General features: G+C 42.4%; 1 pseudogene; it reads right to left on the reverse strand.

Annotated features, from left to right (window-relative positions):
• Positions 1–80: 80 nt before the first annotated feature.
• On the reverse strand, positions 81–17,616 carry LOC139360675 (uncharacterized; annotated as a pseudogene).
• Positions 17,617–18,635: the final 1,019 nt, after the last annotated feature.

Raw genomic sequence — 18,635 nt, forward strand, 5'->3', positions numbered from 1 at the left:
ATGGAGAGATAATGGGTGATGTTTCTCAGTGCTGCTTCAAGCAGGATTAGGGGTGACATGGGAACCTAGAGTGGGAGAGGTCAAGTTGAAGGAGGATCTTGTGGTAACGGATGATATTGTAGGGTTGTTAGAGGAGCATGTGTCATATAGAATGATTGCTGATGGCCTGGATACAGTTTTGGATGAATTGAGAGACTAAACAGAAGATACAAGGTCCGAATAAAAGGGGAAAAATAGGTATTAAAGGACTAAGAATTGGGAGAACCCAGGACATCCAATTAGGGAGTGCCCAAGGGGGTTCAGTGTAATTACTTCCTTGGTTGGCAAGTTTTGGGGCTCTATCTTTGAGTTTTTCATACACCAGGCCAGATTGATTTAGATAAAAACAACACTCTTCATTTAACAATATAGAGTCCTCCTTTTTCAACAGTAAGTCAAGGCCTCGGCGGTTTTGGAGGACACCTGCAGCTAAAGGGTCAACTTAGGCCTGGAGGACTAACAAAGTTTGTGATATGTCTGTGATGCCAACCAAGAAGTCATAAGAGAGACTATGGAAGGTCGTGACAGAGGTTGAAATGCCTGTTATTCCAGTACCGAGAGCAATAGTGGAGGCAGAAATTCCTAAACTGACAAGCAAGGGAATTAGTGGAATAACTCTTTTTTGTCATGTTGGTGTCAAGAGGGGAACAAGGAGCTCTTCGGTCCCATTTGCAAACTGAATTTTTGGAGTAAGGAAAACTAGTATGCATGTGCCTGTCCAATTAGCAGGTAGACACATGTAGGTAGAGGATCCACAGAGGAAGAAGAGACCTTGCGTGAGGCAAAACTGGAAATGCAAAGTAAAAAGATGAGAAGGAGTACTGAAAGATGTGTCTTGTACCCAGACTCCTAGGGATCCAGCTAGGGTGGCAGCCATCCGGTTGTAATGGGGTAACTGCGTAGAGGGGGAGGTTCAATTTTCATGGTGTATGAGAAAACGTTGAGTGAGTACAAGCAACCTTTCACTGTTATTTATGGGGCTGGGTATACGTAAACAAGAAGAGGGCCTGGAAAAAGTCTGACAAGCAAGGGTAAGGTAGCCAAGGATGGAGTGAAATACAGGGTAAGTGCCTTCCTAAGCAATCATTAGTACTAATGTTTTTAAGTTTGCCATTATTGATAGAGGGCTTATCTGTAATATGGAGCTGGAAGGCTCCAATTGTTTCAGTGATGTGTGTAATTGGGCTTTGGAGATGAAGCGTGAAGGAACATTGAGAAGGTGAAAGGTTACCCAGGGGAATTCTAGTGGGTCTTTACCGAGAGATACATAAAGGAGCGGCCACAGGAACAGTAGTTGTGTTGTGAGGGGTCCAAATATGCTGATAGTAGGGTTGATATAAGGAGAAAGGTTTTTAAGTAAGTGAGGAGGAGGGTGGCAGCTTGCTGATGTGAAATGTTGGGGGAGGTCTTGCTGGACCTTTCTAGAAAGTAAAGAAGTTATTCAGGAGGGTAAAGGTGAGGGCTGTTAAAGGAAGTTCTGAGGTGTAGGGAGACAGGAGATGTTGCCCAGTCTGTATGTAAGGCGGGGACAGCTGTGTAGGTGCAGGAAGAAAGGGAAATGCAAAGCCAGCAATTGTTTGCTAAGGAGGGATTAGAAATGGCTAGGAGAGAGTGAGTAAGGTTGATAATGTGTGGAGAGAGCTGGGGAGAGGTAGAGGGTGGCATAAGAATGGGAATGAGAATAAGAGTGAGTATAAAAATAAATAACAGAACTTCATCAGGATGAAAGTATTGGAGGGTACCCTGCCAGCAAAGATCACCTATCCACTCTAAGAGGGAGTTAAGAGTGGCGGTTTGGGGACAGCACCAGGAGATATCAACTGTGATGGCTTGGAGAAACAGTGTAAACCAGCAGTGTAAACAAAAGCAGGGCATTTATGAGTATTTGAGAATGATGAATAGGAGTATGACTAGAAAGAAGAGAGTAGGGATGATAGTAGGGGAAGGTCACCAAGGATGGAAACACAGGGTAAGTGTCTTCCTAAGCAATAATTAGTACTAATGTTTTTAAGTTCGCCATTATTGATAGAGGGTTTATTTGTAATATGGAGATGGAAGGCTCCAATTGTTTCAGTGATGTGTGTAATTGGGCTTTGGAGATGAAGCGTGAAGGAACATCGAGAAGATGAAAGGTTACCCAGGGGAATTCTAGTGGGTCTAGCTGTGGGGGTGACTGCGTAAAGCCCTGTTGCAAAAAGTAGGGTAAGGACAAACAGACCTAATAGAATGAAGGGATGTATTAGGCTCATAAGGGTTATTACTGTTCTTCAGAAATGCGAGTGTGTTTAAGGGAAGTAGAGGAGAGTACCTGTGACTTCCAGGAGGAAGAGGAGAGATTAGGCTAGCTGTCCAACAGACACAGCTTTATGCTGAAACAGTGAACCCAGTGAGGAGGAGCCTGCAGGTGGATGGCAGTTGGGGTACTATAGATGACTAAGTAGGGTACGGTTCATCAAGGTTGCACAGTTTGAGGGGTCAGATTCTTAACAAGAACTGATCGTCCAGCTAGGGTGTCTTCATATGGCTGGGAATCTGGAGTAGGCAAGAGAAGATTAGCAGCCTGGTGATTTTCTGTCTAGCCTGCTGGAGGACTGGAAGATAGTCACCTAGAGGGTTGGTGTCTGAGACAAGGTCAGGGGCAAACAAGAAAGTGAATCCATATAAAAGTTCAAATGGACTGTACCTTGTAGCATCTTGAGGATAGGCTCTAATTCTGAGAAGGGCAAGAGGTAAAAGTACTGTCCAGTCCTTTTTAAGTTGGAGACTGAGCTTGCTGAGGTGTCTTTAAAAGACCATTAGTTCCTTCTACCTTTCCTGAAGATTGAGGATGGTAAAGGGTGTGAAGAGTCCACTGAATACGAAGAGCCTGAGAAACTGCTTGGGTGATTTGACTAGTAAAGATTGGTCTGTTATCGGACTGTGTAGAGGTGGGAAGGCCAAACTGAGGACTTATATCTGACAAAAGGGAAGAAATGTCAGTGGTGGCCTTCTCAGACCCTCTGGGAAAGGCCTCTACCCATCCAGTGAAAGTGTCTACCCAGAGCAAGAGGTATTTTAGTTTCCTGACTCGGGACATGTGAGTAAAGTCAATTTGCCAGTCCTGGGCAGGGGAAAATCCCCTAGCTTGATGTGTAGGGAAGGGAGGGGACCTGAACAATCCCTGAGGAGTAGTAGAATGACAGATGGAACAATGAGAAGTGACTTCATTGAGGATAGATTTCCATGATGGAAAGGAAATGAGAGGTTCTAAGAGATGGACTAGGGACTTGTAACCTATGTGGAAGAGGTTATGAAATGACGACAGAATAGAATGGGCCTGTGAGGCTGGAAGGAGATATTTTCCTTGGTCCAAGAACAATTTACTTTGTGTGGGAAGAGATTGATACGTGAAATTTTCAGTGGGGGAGTAGGTGGGAGTGACCAATGAGAAGGAGAAAAACTAGCTGTGAGGGACAGAAGTTGGAATGCAAGCTGCTGCTTTAGTTACCCTATCAGCATAAGAGTTGCCTAGAGCAATGGGATCTGACGCCTTTTGATGGCCCTTGCAGTGAATGACTCTAGCTTCCTTTGGAAGTAAAGTAGCTTTGGGAAGAGTTTTTATTAAAGAGGCATTAATGATGGAGAACCCTTGTGTGGGGAAATGGGTTGAATGTCAGGTGGATCAGAGAGATACAGTCATGGGGGTCAGATGTGGTATCTGGAATAATATGGGAGGCTGGATTGAAGTCTCGGCCAGGAACAATGGTAACTGTGGGAGACTCAATGAAGAGTGAGTATAGCTGAAGGAGCTGGAGAGCAGAAAGTGTATGCATCAGGTGTGAGGAAGGAAATAGATTTTGGAAGTTATGAGAGCTGTAGAGAGTGAGTTGAACATAGTTTGTGATTTTGAGGGCCTCTAAAAGTATTAGGGCAGTGGCAACTGCTGCACAGAGACATTATGGCCAGCCTAAAACAGTAAGGTCAAGTTGTTTGAACAAAAAGGCTACAGAACACGGTCCCAGTCCTTGTGTCAGAATTCTGACTGCACAGCCCTGCACTTCAGCTGTGTGTAATGTAAAGGGTTGGGATGAGTGAGGGAGAGCTAGTGTGGGAGCAGTCTCTAAAGCTGTCTTCAAAGAATGGAAAGAGGAGTGGGGAAAGGATTTAGGATCTATGGGGTCAGCTCAGTTTCCTTTTGTGAGTTTATATAATGGTTTTGTTAGGATGGCAAAACCAGGTATCCAAAGGAGAAAGTATCCAACCATGCCTAGGAAGGAAAGGAGTTGTTGTTTTGTGGAAGGGGTTGGAGTTTGAGAGATCATTAGACAAAATCAGCAGGGAAAGCACGTGTGTTTTCATGAAGAATTATGTCAAGATAGGTAACAGATGGAGAAGAAATTTGAGCTCTGGAGGGGGATACCCAATTTTCTTTGGAGAATAAATCTTGAAGGAGCAGGAGACTGTCTTGTTGAGAAGATTTAAAAGAGAGACTACAAAGTAGAAGATCATTAATATATTGAATAAAGTGAGAAGCAGAGTGGTAGAAAGAAAGTAAATCATGAAAAATAGTTTGGCTGAAGTAATGAGGGCTGTCCCTGAAGCCTTGCAGCAGTACAGCGTGGGTAAGCTGCTGGGACTGATGGGTGTCAGGGTCAGTCCAGGTAAAAGCAAAGAGAGGCTGGGATAAGAGGTGCAGGGGAATAGTGAAAAAAGCATCTTTAAGATTAAGAATGGAATAGTGAGTTGCGGAGGAAGGTATTGAGGACAAAAGAGTGTACGGGTTGGGCACTACAGGGTGGATAGGCAAAACAACTTAGTTGATAAGGCACAGATCCTGAACTAACCTGTGAAACTTGTCTGGTTTTTGGACAGGTAAAATGGGGGAATTGTAAGGAGAGTTTATAGGTTTTAGAAGCCCATGCTGTAGCAGGTGAGTCATAACAGGCTTCAATCCCCTTTAAGCCTGTTGTGGGATGGGATACTGGCATTGAGTGGGGTAAGGGTGATTAAGTTTTAATGAGATAGTAATGAGCAGGTGATTGGTTGCCAGGGAGGGAGTAGAGGTGTCCCATACTTGTGGGTTAAGGTGGGGGGATATGAGAGGTAGATGCAAAGGAGGCTTTGGGTTGGGAAGAAGGGCAGCATTGAGATGTGGCTGTAGTCCAGGAATAGTCAGGGAAGCAGATAATTTGGTTAAAATGTCCTGGCCTAATAAGGGAATTGGGCAGGTGGGGATAACTAAAAAAGAGTGCATAAAATAATGTCCAAGTTGGCACCAGAGTAGGGGAGTTTTAAGGGGTTTTGAAGCTTGGCCGTCAATACCCACAATAGTTATGGAGGCAAGGGAAACAGGTCCTTGAAAAGAAGGTAATGTGGAGTGGGTAGTCCCCATATTGATTAAACAGGGGATGGACTTACCCTCCACTGTGAGAGTTACCGGAAGCTTGGTGTCCATGATGGTTCAGGGGGCTTCTGAGGCAATTGGACAGCATCAGTCTTCAGCCGCTAAGCTGAGCAGATCTGGGAAAGAGTCAGTCAGAGAGCCTTGGGCCAGAGCTTTAGGGGCTCTAGGAGTGGCTGCTGGGTGTGCTGGACAGTCTGATTTCCAGTGGGTCCCTGCATAGATGGGACATGGCTTGGGAGGAATCCTGGGCTGCAGGCATTCCTAGGTCCAGTGGCCAGATTTCTGGCACTTGAAGCAAGATCCTGATGGAGGAAGTCCTGTAGGAATGCTTAACTGCTGAAGCTTAGGCATGTGTGGCTTAAGCATTTTGAAGTTCTTGTGTGCTGGAGGTGTGGCTGGGTTTGTTCTCACAGCAGAGGCAAGTAATTGTAACTCAGAAATGCACTGCTGTCTGGCAGCCTCCTCTCTATTACTGTACACCTTGAAGGCAAGGCTGGTTAATTCCTGTTGTGGGGTTTGAGGGCCAGATTCTAATTTTTGAAGCTTTTTTCTAATGTCAGGAGCTGACTGGGTGATAAAATGCATATTTTGAATGAGACAGCCTTCTGACCCTTCAGGATCTAGGGCTGTAAAGCATCTCAGGGTTGCTGCCAAACCAGCCATGACTTGGACTGAGGTTTCATCTTTACCATGGGTAGTTTCTTTAAGTTTGTCATAATTAACAACTTTGTAAGCTGCCTTTTAAAGCCCTTCAACTAGGCAGGAAATCATGTAATCTTGCCTAGCTATACCTGGTGTATCTGCCTGATAGTTCCACTGGGGATCCTCTCTGGGAACTGCTCTAATACCTTCCTGGAGGTCTGGCTCATGGATCCGGCAATTGTTAGCATGAGATTGGGCCAGAGAAAAAAACTCTTGCCTGTTCATCTGGGGAAAGGGTAGAAGTTAGGATGACATTTAAGTCACTCCAAGTTAAACTGTAGGACAGACTTAGATATTGGAATTCATGTATATATTTAGTGGAGTCTGATGAGAAAGAGCCAAAACACTGACTGATCTGAGAGAGGTCTGATAGAGAAAAAGGCACATGTACCCTGACTATGTCTTCAGCATCAGCCACCTCTCTAAGAGGAAATTGTTGGGCAGGTGGGGAAGAGCTAGTTATGGAACCAAACTGTAAACCAGACTAGGTGTGAGGAGGGGAGGTGATAGAAGGATTATAGGGTGGAGGAACAAAGGCTGAGGAAGAATTGGGACCTGGCTCGGCCTGGCAAGGAGCAGCCTGGAGGAGGGGAGAAGTCAGATGGGTCTGTAGAAAAGGAAGATTGGAAAGACTCAGCGACACTTGGGTTTGGGACTGAGGGGACAGATGGGAGGGAAAGAAGGAGGATTTGGGAGGAATCACATGGGGAACAGAGACTAGGGAGGGAACAAAGTGTGAAAAATGCCTGGATGTAAAGCACTTCTGACAATTTGCCCTTTTTTTTTTTAATTATTATACTTTAAGTTCTAGGGTACATGTGCATAACGTGCAGGTTTCTTACATATGTATACCTGTGCCATGTTGGCGTGCTGCACCCATCAACTCATCAGCACATATCAACCTGTCATTTACATCAGGTATAACTCCCAATGCAATCCCTCCCCCCTCCCCGCTCCCCATGATAGACCCCGGTGTGTGATGTTCCCCTTCACGAGTCCAAGTGATCTCATTGTTCAGTTCCCACCTATGAGTGAGAACATGCGGTGTTTGGTTTTCTGTTCTTGTGATAGTGTGCTGAGAATGATGGTTTCCAGCTGCATCCATGTCCCTACAAAGGACACAAACTCATCCTTTTTTCTGGCTGCATAGTATTCCATGGTGTATATGTGCCACATTTTCTTTATCCAGTCTGTCACTGATGGACATTTGGGTTGATTCCAAGTCTTTGCTATTGTGAATAGTGACGCAATAAACATATGTGTGCATGTGTCTTTATAGCAGCATGATTTATAATCCTTTGGGTATATACCCAGTAATGGGATGGCTGGGTCATACGGTACTTCTAGTTCTAGATCCTTGAGGAATCGCCATACTGTTTTCCATAATGGTTGAACTAGTTTACAATCCCACCAACAGTGTAAAAGTGTTCCTATTTCTCCACATCCTCTCCAGCACCTGTTGTTTCCTGACTTTTAAATGATTGCCATTCTAACTGGTGTGAGATGCTATCTCATTGTGGTTTTGATTTGCATTTCTCTGATGGCCAGTGATGATGAGCATTTTTTCATGTGTCTGTTGGCTGTATGAATGTCTTCTTTTGAGAACTGTCTGTTCATATCCTTTGCCCACTTTTTGATGGGGTTGTTTGTTTTTTTCTTGTAAATTTGTTTGAGTTCTTTGTAGGTTCTGGATATTAGCCCTTTGTCAGATGAGTAGATTGCAAAAATTTTCTCCCATTCTGTAGGTTGCCTGTTCACTCTGATGGTAGTTTCTTTTGCTGTGCAGAAGTTCCTTAGTTTAATTAGATCCCATTTGTCAATTTTGGCTTTTGTTGCCGTTGCTTTTGGTGTTTTAGACATGAAGTCCTTGCCCATGCCTATGTCCTGAATGGTACTACCTAGGTTTTCTTCTAGGGTTTTTATGGTATTAGGTCTAACATTTAAGTCTCTAATCCATCTTGAATTAATTTTCGTAAAAGGAGTAAGGAAAGGATCCAGTTTCAGCTTTCTACTTATGGCTAGCCAATTTTCCCAGCACCATTTATTACATAGGGAATTATTACCCATTTCTTGTTTTTCTGAGGTTTGTCAAAGATCAGATGGCTGTAGATGTGTGGTATTATTTCTGAGGACTCTGTTCTGTTCCATTGGTCTATATCTCTGTTTTGGTACCAGTACCATGCTGTTTTGGTTACTGTAGCCTTGTAGTATAGTTTGAAGTCAGGTAGCGTGATGTCTCCAGCTTTGTTCTTTTGACTTAGGATTGTCTTGGAGATGTGGGCTCTTTTTTGGTTCCATATGAACTTTAAAGCAGTTTTTTCCAATTCTCTGAAGAAACTCTTTGGTAGCTTGATGGGGATGGCATTGAATCTATAAATTACCTTGGGCAGTATGGCCGTTTTCACAATATTGATTCTTCCTATCCATGAGCATGGTATATTCTTCCATTTGTTTGCATCCTCTTTCATTTCACTGAGCAGTGGTTTGTAGTTCTCCTTGAAGAGGTCCTTTGCATCCCTTGTAAGTTGGATTCCTAGGTATTTCATTCTCTTTGAAGCAATTGTGAATGGAAGTTCATTCATGATTCGGCTCTCTGTTTGTCTGTTACTGGTGTGTAAGAATGCTTGTGATTTTTGCACATTAATTTTGTATCCTGAGACTTTACTGAAGTTTCTTATCAGCTTATGGAGATTTTGGGCTGAGACAATGGGATTTTCTAAATATACAATCATGTCATCTGCAAAGAGGGACAATTTGACTTCTTCTTTTCCTAACTGAATACCCTTGATTTCTTTCTCTTGCCTGATTGCCCTAGCCAGAACTTCCAACACTATGCTGAGTAGGAGTGGTGAGAGAGGGCATCCCTGTTTCGTGCTAGTTTTCAAAGGGAATTTTTCCAGTTTTTGCCCATTCAGTATGATATTGGCTGTGGGTTTGTCATAAATAGCTCTTATTATTTTGAGATACGTTCCATGAATACCGAATTTATTGAGCGTTTTTAGCATGAAGGGCTGTTGAATTTTGTCAAAAGCCTTTTCTGCATCTATTGAGATAATCATGTGGTTTTTGTCTTTGGTTATGTTTACATGCTGGATTACGTTTATTGACTTGCGTATGTTGAACCAGCCTTGCATCCCAGGGATGAAGCCCACTTGATCATGGTGGATAAGCTTCTTGATGTGCTGCTGGATCCAGTTTGCCAGTATTTTATTGAGGATTTTTGCATCGATGTTCATCAGAGATATTGGTCTAAAATTCTCTTTTTTTTGTTATGTCTCTGCCAGGCTTTGGTATCAGGATGATGTTGCCTCATAAAATGACTTAGGGAGGATTCCCTCTTTTTCTATTGATTGGAATAGTTTCAGAAGGAATGGTACCAACTCCTCCTTGTACCTCTGGTAGAATTCAGCTGTGAATCCATCTGGTCCTGGACTTTTTTTGGTTGGTAGGCTATTAATTATTACCTCAATTTCAGAGCCTGCTATTGGTCTATTCAGGGATTCAACTTCTTCCTGGTTTAGTCTTGGGAGAGTGTAAGTGTCCAGGAAATTATCCATTTCTTCTAGATTTTCTAGTTTATTTGCGTAGAGGTGCTTATAGTATTCTCTGATGGTAGTTTGTATTTCTGTGGGTTCGGTGGTGATATCCCCTTTATCATTTTTTATTGCGTCTATTTGATTCTTCTCTCTTTTCTTCTTTATTAGTCTTTCTAGCGATCTATCAATTTTGTTGATCTTTTCAAAAAACCAATTCCTGGATTCATTGATTTTTTGGAGAGTTTTTTGTGTCTCTATCTCCTTCAGTTCTGCTCTGATCTTAGTTATTTCTTGCCTTTTGCTAGCTTTTGAATGTGTTTCCTCTTGCTTCTCTAGTTCTTTTAATTGTGATGTTAGAGTGTCCATTTTAGATCTTTCCAGCTTTCTCTTGTGTGCATTTAGTTCCATAAATTTCCCTCTACACACTGCTTTAAATGTGTCCCAGAGATTCTGGTATGTTGTGTCTTTGTTCTCATTGGTTTCAAAGAACATCTTCATTTCTGCCTTCATTTTGTTATGTACCCAGTAGTCATTCAGGAGCAGGTTGTTCAGTTTCCATGTAGTTGATTGGTTTTGATTGAGTTTCTTAGTCCCGAGTTCTAGTTTTTTGCACTGTGGTCTGAGAGACAGTTTGTTATAATTTCTGTTCTTGTACATTTGCTGAGGAGTGCTTTACTTCCAACTATGTGGTCAATTTTGGAATAAGAGTGATATGGTGCTGAGAAGAATGTATATTCTGTTGATTTGGGGTGGAGAGTTCTATAGATGTCTATTAGGTCTGCTTGCTGCAGAGATGAGTTCAATTCCTGGATATCCTTGTTAACTTTCTGTCTCGTTGATGTGTCTAATGTTGACAGTGTGGTGTTGAAGTCTCCCATTGTTATTGTATGGGAGTCTAAGTCTCTTTGTAAGTCTCTAAGGACTTGCTTTTTGAATCTGGGTGCTCCTGTATTGGGTGCATATATATTTAGGATAGTTAGCTCTTCCTGTCGAATTGATCCGTTTACCGTTATGTAATGGCCTTCTTTGTCTCTTTTGATCTTTGATGGTTTAAAGTCTATTTTATCAGAGACTAGTATTGCAACCCCTGCCTTTTTTTGTTCTCCATTTGCTTGGTAGACCTTCCTCCATCCCTTTATTTTGAGCCCATGTATGTCTCTGCATATGAGATGGGTCTCCTGAATACAGCAAACTGATGGGTCTTGACTCTTTATCCAGTTTTCCAGTCTGTGTCTTTTCATTGGAGCATTTAGTCCATTTACATTTAAGGTTAATATTGTTATTTGTGAAGTTGATCCTGCCATTATGATATTAACTGGTTATTTTGCTCGTTAGTTAATGCAGTTTCTTCCTAGCCTCGATGGTCTTTACATTTTGGCATGTTTTTGCAATGGCTGCTACCGGTTGTTCCTTTCCATGTTTAGTGCTTCCTTCAGGGTCTCCTGTAAGGCAGGCCTAGTGGTGACAAAATCTCTCAGCATTTGCTTATCTGTAAAGGATTTTATTTCTCCTTCACTTATGAAACTTAGTTTGGCTGGATATGAAATTCTGGGTTTAAAATTCTTTTCTTTATGAATGTTGAATATTGGCCCCCACTCTCTTCTGGCTTGTAGAGTTTCTGCCAAGGGATCTGCTGTTAGTCTGTTGGGCTTCCCTTTGTGGGTAACCCGACCTTTCTCTCTGGCTGCCCTTAAGATTTTTTCCTTCATTTCAACTTTGGTGAATCTGGCAATTATGTGTCTTGAAGTTGCTCTTCTCGAGGAGTATCTTTGTGGCGTTCTCCGTATTTCCTGGATTTGAATGTTGGCCTGCCCTACTAGGTTGGGGAAGTTCTCCTGGATGATATCCTGAAGAGTGTTTTCCAACTTGGTTCCATTATCCCCCTCACTTTCAGGCACCCCAATCAGACGTAGATTTGGTCTTTTTACATAATCCCATACTTCTTGCAGGCTTTGTTCATTTCTTTTTCTTCTTTTTTCTTTTGGTTTCTCTTCTCACTTCATTTCATTCATTTGATCCTCAATCGCTGATACTCTTTCTTCCAGTTGATCGAGTCGGTTACTGAAGCTTGTGCATTTGTCACGTATTTTTTGTGTCATGGTTTTCATATTTGTCCATTCGTTTATTGCCTTCTCTGCATTAATTATTCTAGTTATCAATTCTTCCACTTTTTTTTTCAAGATTTTTAGTTTTTTTGCGTTGTGTACGTAATTCCTCCTTTAGCTCTGAGTAGTTTGATGGACTGGAGGCTTCTTCTCTCATCTCGTCAAAGTCATTCTCCATCCAGCTTTGATCCGTTGCTGGCGATGAGCTGCGTTCCTTTGCAGGGGACGATGCATTCTTATTTTTTGAATTTCCAGCTTTTCTGCCCTGCTTTTTCTCCATCTTTGTGGTTTTATCTGCCTCTGGTCTTTGATGATGGTGATGTACTGATGGGGTTTTGGTGTGGGTGTCCTTCCTGTTTGTTAGTTTTCCTTCTAACAGTCAGGACCCTCAGCTCTAGGTCTGTTGGAGATTGCTTGAGGTCCACTCCAGACCCTGTTTGCCTGGGTATCAGCTGCAGAGGCTGCAGAAGATAGAATATTGCTGAACAGCGAGTGTACCTGTCTGATTCTTGCTATGGAAGCTTCCTCTCAGGGGTGTACTCCTCTGTGTGAGGTGTGGGGTGTCAGTCTGCCCCTAGTGGGGGATGTCTCGCAGTTAGCCTACTTAGGGGTCAGGGACCCACTTGAGCAGGTAGTCTTTCCGTTCTCAGATCTCAACCTCCGTGTTGGGAGATCCACTGGTCACTTCAAAGCTGTCAGACAGTCGTTTGCATCTGCAGAGGTTTCAGCTGCTTTTTGTTGTTGTTGTTGTTGTTGTTTAGCTGTGCCCTGTCCCCAGAGGTGGAGTCTACAGAGACAGGCAGGACTCCTTGAGCTGCTGTGAGCTCCACCCAGTTTGAGCTTCCCAGCCACTTTGTTTATCTACTTAAGCCTCAGCAATGGCGGGGGTCCCTCCCCTAGCCTCACTGCTGCCTTGCCGCAAGATCGCAGACTCCTGTGCTAGCAATGACTGAGGATCCCTGGGCATGGGACCCTCCCAGCCAGGTGTGGGATAGTCTCCTTGTGTGCCCATTTGCAAAGATCCTTGGTAGAGCACAGTATTGGGGTGGGAGTTACCCAATTTTCCAGGTGTTGTGTGTCTCAGTTCCCCTGGCTAGGAAAAGGGATTCCCTTCCCCCTTGCACTTCCGAGGTGAGGCGATGCCTCGCCCTGCTTTAGCTCTCACTGGTCGGGCTGCAGCAGCTGACCAGCACTGATTGTCAGGCACTCCCTAGTGAGATAAACCCAGTACCTCAGTTGAAAATGCAAAAATCACCTGTTCTGTGTCACTCGCGCTGGGAGTTGGAGACTGGAGCTGTTCCTATTTGGCCATCTTGCTCCGCCCCCCCCCCATTTGTCCTTTTGTTTACAAAAATTGTGTAGGTCTTGTAGGATGGAGAAATCAAAAGTGCCATTTTCTGGCCTTTTAAAGCTATTATCAAGTTTCTACCGGGGCCAAGTGGTATTGCAGAAGAAAATAAAGTGTTTAGGTTTTAGGCCAGGTGTGAGTTGAAGAGGTTTTAAGTTTTTGAGAACACAGCCTAAGGGAGAAGAGGGAGGAATGGAGGATGGAAAGTTGTCCATAGTGAAGGAGGTAAGCCCAGAGAAAAGAGAAGGTAGAGACACGGAGAATAAGGGTGGGAGGTGTTTGTCCCCCAGGAAAGTGGAGAAAGGGTGGGTAGAGACACAGAGAGAAGGAGTGGAGGTGTTTGCCCCCCAAGAAAGTGGAGAAGGGGTGGGTAGAGACATGGAGAGGAGGGGTGGGGGTGCTTGCCCCTAAAATAGTGGTGCTTGCCACTAAGGGTGAAGAATCAAGGCAGGCATCCCCGCAGTGATGACACCTCTGAAATGTGGGTGAATAATCAAGCAGGCATCCCCGTAGTTTTTAAACACCAAGGGAAGACTGTCTTCCCAAGTCCGTGACTGGTGCTGGAGTTTTGGGTTCATGGATAAAACACATCTCCTCTGTCTCTACCAGAAAAGGAAAGGAACTGAAATTAAGAGAAGGGGGAGATTGAAGGATAATGCCAAGATCAAAAGAAGAGGTTGAGGGATAGTGAGAGAGGTTGGAGAAGAGAGTAAAAAGAGACTGCTTACCTGATTTAAAATTGGTGAGATGTTCCTTGGACTGGTTGATCTGATGACCCGAGCTTGTAGGTGGATCTTTCTCATTAAGCAAAGAGCAGGAGGACAGGGGATCAATCTCCCAAGGGAGGTCCCCTGATCTGAGTCATGGCACCAAATTTCACTTGTGTCCATGTGAAGAGAACACCAAACAGGCTTTGTGTAAGCAATAAAGTTTTTTAATCACCTGGGTGCAGGTGGGCTGAGTCCTAAAAGAGAATCAGCGAAGGGAGAGAGGGGTGGGGCCGTGTTATAAGATTTGGGTAGGTAAAGGAAAATGATAGCCAAAGGAGGTTTTTCTCTGACTGGCAGGGTTAGGGGTCACAAGGTGTTCAGTGGGGGATCTTTTGAGCCAGAATGAGCCAGGAGAAGAAATTTCACAAGGTAATATCATCAGTTAAGTCAGGGTCCGGCCATTTTCACTTCTTTTGTGGTGGAATGTCATCAGTTAAGGCAGGAACTGGCCATTTTCATTTCTTTTGTGATTCTTCACTTGCTTCTTGCTTCAGGCCATCTGGACTTATACGTGCAGGTTGCAGGGGATATGGTGGCTTAGCTCGCGCTCAGAGGCCTGACATTACCATTATAACATGTAATGAAATCTACTGAAAATAGATTTACATGCAACGTGTGTAAAAACAGTAAAATGTGTTTTCTAATAAAAGGTTATAAGAAGGAATGGAAATGTAATTTTTTGCCTAGGGTTAAAGAATTCTTTTAAATTAGATAGGAAAAAGCTGAAGGTTCAAAAAAGTAGTGGAAAAATTGTGAAAATTAATCCTGCAGAAGAGGTTCTCTGTGTGAACATGGCAATTAAACTCAAAAGGGTTATAAAAGGTTTTAACTTCTTTGAAATTTCTCAGTCATCATTTTGGCAAAATAAATAATTAATGGTAACTTGAAAATCCAAAATCAAACTTCTGTTTAAAAATTGTCTTTCCTAATGGCTGGCTTTTTGGATGGATCAGAGGGCCTCTGAAAACATCCAGAAAGGAGGTAAACATGATTATTTAACATGTTTAGGTACATGGGAATGCCAAAATGACATTCAATATTTTTAGGGGTTTTTTTTGTGAATAATATTAATATTAGTAATATTAATGTTCCAAAATGGTATGGGATTTCCAAAATTCTAATGTCCAAGTATATGCTATCAACTATGTTTATGGCCATTATGTTATGCTATTGTAAACCATAGAAATAAGCAAATTTCGTTTTCGGTGCTATGCAACTATTTTGAAAAAACAACTGGTATGCAAGAAGATATAAGTCTGATTTTAATTAATCATGGATGGACTCATGGAGAACCAGGATGGTCACCTTGTCCTTCCTGAGTCCTTAAAGTTTTTATTATTGAAAGTTCTGCATTTCATGACTCATCATGGAAAAGATAGAATGATCCAAATTAAATACACTGGTATGGTAACTTACAAATAGTTTAAAATACTTTATAACTAATGCTTAATCCCATATTCCTGAGAAAACAATTAAAGCTTCAGGTACCTTTGATCACCTGATGGGTTACTTATACATTTCATGAAGGGATTTCATTCAATTCTTATTTTCTGTGCATGTTATCTGGTTATATAAAAGCTTTCCTATGCAAGAGGGCTGATGTTATAACAGTGAATTATTATGTGTAGAGTGTGTTTTCATCAGGTAAAGAAAGTTTTTATGCTTTAAATCTTCTGGAAACATCAGAGAAAGACTGCCTTTGTCATCCACACTACAACAAAACTTCAAAAACCTTGGGGTTTGGGTTCATGGTCTCACAAATGAGAAGTGTCCCTCCACACTTTTGGAACTGTGCAATCATTGGAAACCTTGAGTTAAGGCTAACCAGGGAATCTTCTCCCAAGAAGAAAGTGGCATCTTTAATGTGAATAGCTTTTCCTAAGTTCAGACATTAACACTTTTTCCATCAAAAAACTCTTATCTTTGAATTTTTTTCTTGTTTATACCTCCACAAAAAATAGAAGTGGAAAGTTGGTCTGTTATGTGCACTTAGGGATTATATTTTTAATTATAAAGTGGTTTGCAGCCAGCCTTACACATGGATAAATTCATATTTTGATAAATAAAAAATGAAGGCCCAATGTAGGTAACAAAAACTTTAATGGTACATGTGTTGCCTCATAATCAGTCAAAAACAAAGCACTGGTTCACTTCTCTTAACTCAGATCATGGGTTAAATAAAATACTGCCAGAAGACTTTCACTTTTTTAAAAGGGCATCATTCATAGGTCCTTTTTCCATGGTTTAAAGTAAAGAAGCATTGTTAAAAAATGTATCCCTCATGATAGGTTCTATAGCAAATTCTACTGTAAAGGCTACAGTTACACAACAGACTTAAAATTCTCTTGTAAAAGTTAGACTAAATAATAGAATTGGATATACAGAAAAGTACCTGTGCAACTGCTGGCACTTGTAGTCTATGGAAAAATACATCAAATTAAAATTATAGGAATTCAGTGGTAGGTGATTAACAAAGAGATCACTTAGTTAGGTGAGCAAACTCTTTGTCTAGCTCATTCTTTAATCTAATTTTAGAAAGTTTGGTTTATGATGACCTTGGGTAAAAAGCAAACTCCAAACTCTTGGTATTATCCTCCCAATAGTCAGAATAATAGTCTCCCTGGTGTGCTGTATTCGTTGAAAGGTTTTAAATGCTTTCATGCAGCTATCTCTAGAATGTCATATGGTCTCTCTTGAACTGGAATAACAGGAACTAAAAGAAATGTACAGCCATGAGGACACCATAACCTATAAATAATGTGCTGAGACTGAAAACTCAAAACGACAGTAACTTAGAGGGTCACTAAGGTTCTGAGTTTTGGTCACAATCTCACCTAAGTGAGAACCTGAACAAAACAGGGAAAGCTTTTGAACAAAATTCTGGGAAGTGATTGTTTTGGACTAAGCTCATACACTAGGCTTCAACAAGCCAAACCAAAGCAAAATGGAGTCGCTCATACTAAGACTTTAAGGAAACACATAGATTCTAGAACAGACCAGGCTTTGTTTTTTTCTCCTACATAAATCTAAAACATTTCTAACAGCATCGGTATCAACGCCCTGAAGTTCCTATTAAATATTTTAACCAAATCCATTTCCTGTCACCTAGAGACTATCAAGCTTCAGATAATCATGCAACAACGGTTCCAGCCAGTTCCAGGTGAAAACACCCTCCCACTCCTGGCCATCAAGAAGCTACCCTGCCTCCACCAGACAGAACAGGGCAAAAGTTCCGTGATCCCCAATAGGTAGGGATTATGCCCCAACCCAGCATGAAGCAGTTACAGAAAAAAAGACCTCCAGTCCCTTTGCCTTCCATAAATATTTATAGGGATCACATCTCTCAGGGGTAAGATGAGACAGAAAAATAGGGTCTGGGGGCAGGAAACATAAGACCATTCACACTTCAGCTATAATAGGAAATATCCTCTCTATAGGGCATATGACATAATTTTGTAAGTTTACTTCATCCTCTCCATTTACATAGGGTGTACCCCAAGTATCCAGTGGAATCCTCTAGGGGATATTTAAACTACCAAAAATTCTGTAACAGGGCCTTTGAGCCCCTATACTCAGGCCCACTACCACACTGTGGAGTGTACTTTCTTTTATCAGTAAAGCCCTTCATTCCTTCCTTGCTTTGTTTGTGCATTTTGTCCAATTCTTTGTTCAAGATGTCAAGAACCTGGGCACACTCCACCATTAACAAGACCAAGGCCATACCAGAGGCCATCATTCATAAAATTGGGGGATATCAGCCCATAGTGATGAGGCAACTACACATTTCGGTGAGCATCTTGGGATATTGGCAGGCATTCATGCCCTATTTGGCTCAGATGATAAAACCATTGTATCGATTGACAAAAAAGGGAACTACCTGGCACTGGGATAAGGCTGATATGGCTTTTCTGGCAGTTAAGTGGGCCATACAGCAAGAGTAGACCCTATGACCTGGCATGCTCATTTGAACCCAATGTGCATGTGACCACAGATGGTTTTGGCTGGGTCCTATGGCAGTGAATGGAGCACTTTAGAACACCGGTAGGCTTTTGGTCTGAACTTTAGAAGGGAGCTGAGCTCAGGTATTCATTAATAGAGAAGCAATTAGCAGCTGCATATGCCACCCTTCAGGGTTGTGAGAGTGTGACAGGATGGGCTACAGTCATCGTGAGGATGACTTACCCTATAGCGGAATGGGTACATTCATGGGTAACAACCCCCTGGACTGAGATGGCAGAGACATCCACCTTAACAAAGTGGGGCACCTACTTAGAACAGTGGAGTACCCTGAGTATGAACCCCTTAGCAGCAGAATTACAAGAATTCTTGGGAACTGTACTCCTGATGCAAGATAAGGAGATGGGTCAGCCTGAGCCACCCTTAAACCATGAACCATCACCATTTAAATAACGTTGCCCCCCATTCCTGATGGAGCATGGTATATAAATGGGTCCAGTTGGGGTGTTACTGCCACCTGGACCACTGTCATGCTCCAGCCTAGTACTGATATCATATGGTTTAATACTGGGTGTGGACAAAATAGTCAATGGGTTGAACTCGGGGCAGTGTGGATGGTGATCGAAACACATTTTACTGGACAGCAGGTTCAACAGTGGGCAAAATGGATGGACAAAAAGTGGAGATTCCATGTTCCATATAGCCTACAAGATGTTGGTATGATTGAGCAATGTAATGGACTCCTGAAAAACGGGTAATGCGTGCATGTTACTTCCCTGTCTTTGCAGGGCTGGA

This window comes from Macaca nemestrina, chromosome X (assembly GCF_043159975.1).
Source record: "Macaca nemestrina isolate mMacNem1 chromosome X, mMacNem.hap1, whole genome shotgun sequence".
In the NCBI taxonomy this organism is placed as follows: Eukaryota; Metazoa; Chordata; class Mammalia; order Primates; family Cercopithecidae; genus Macaca; species Macaca nemestrina.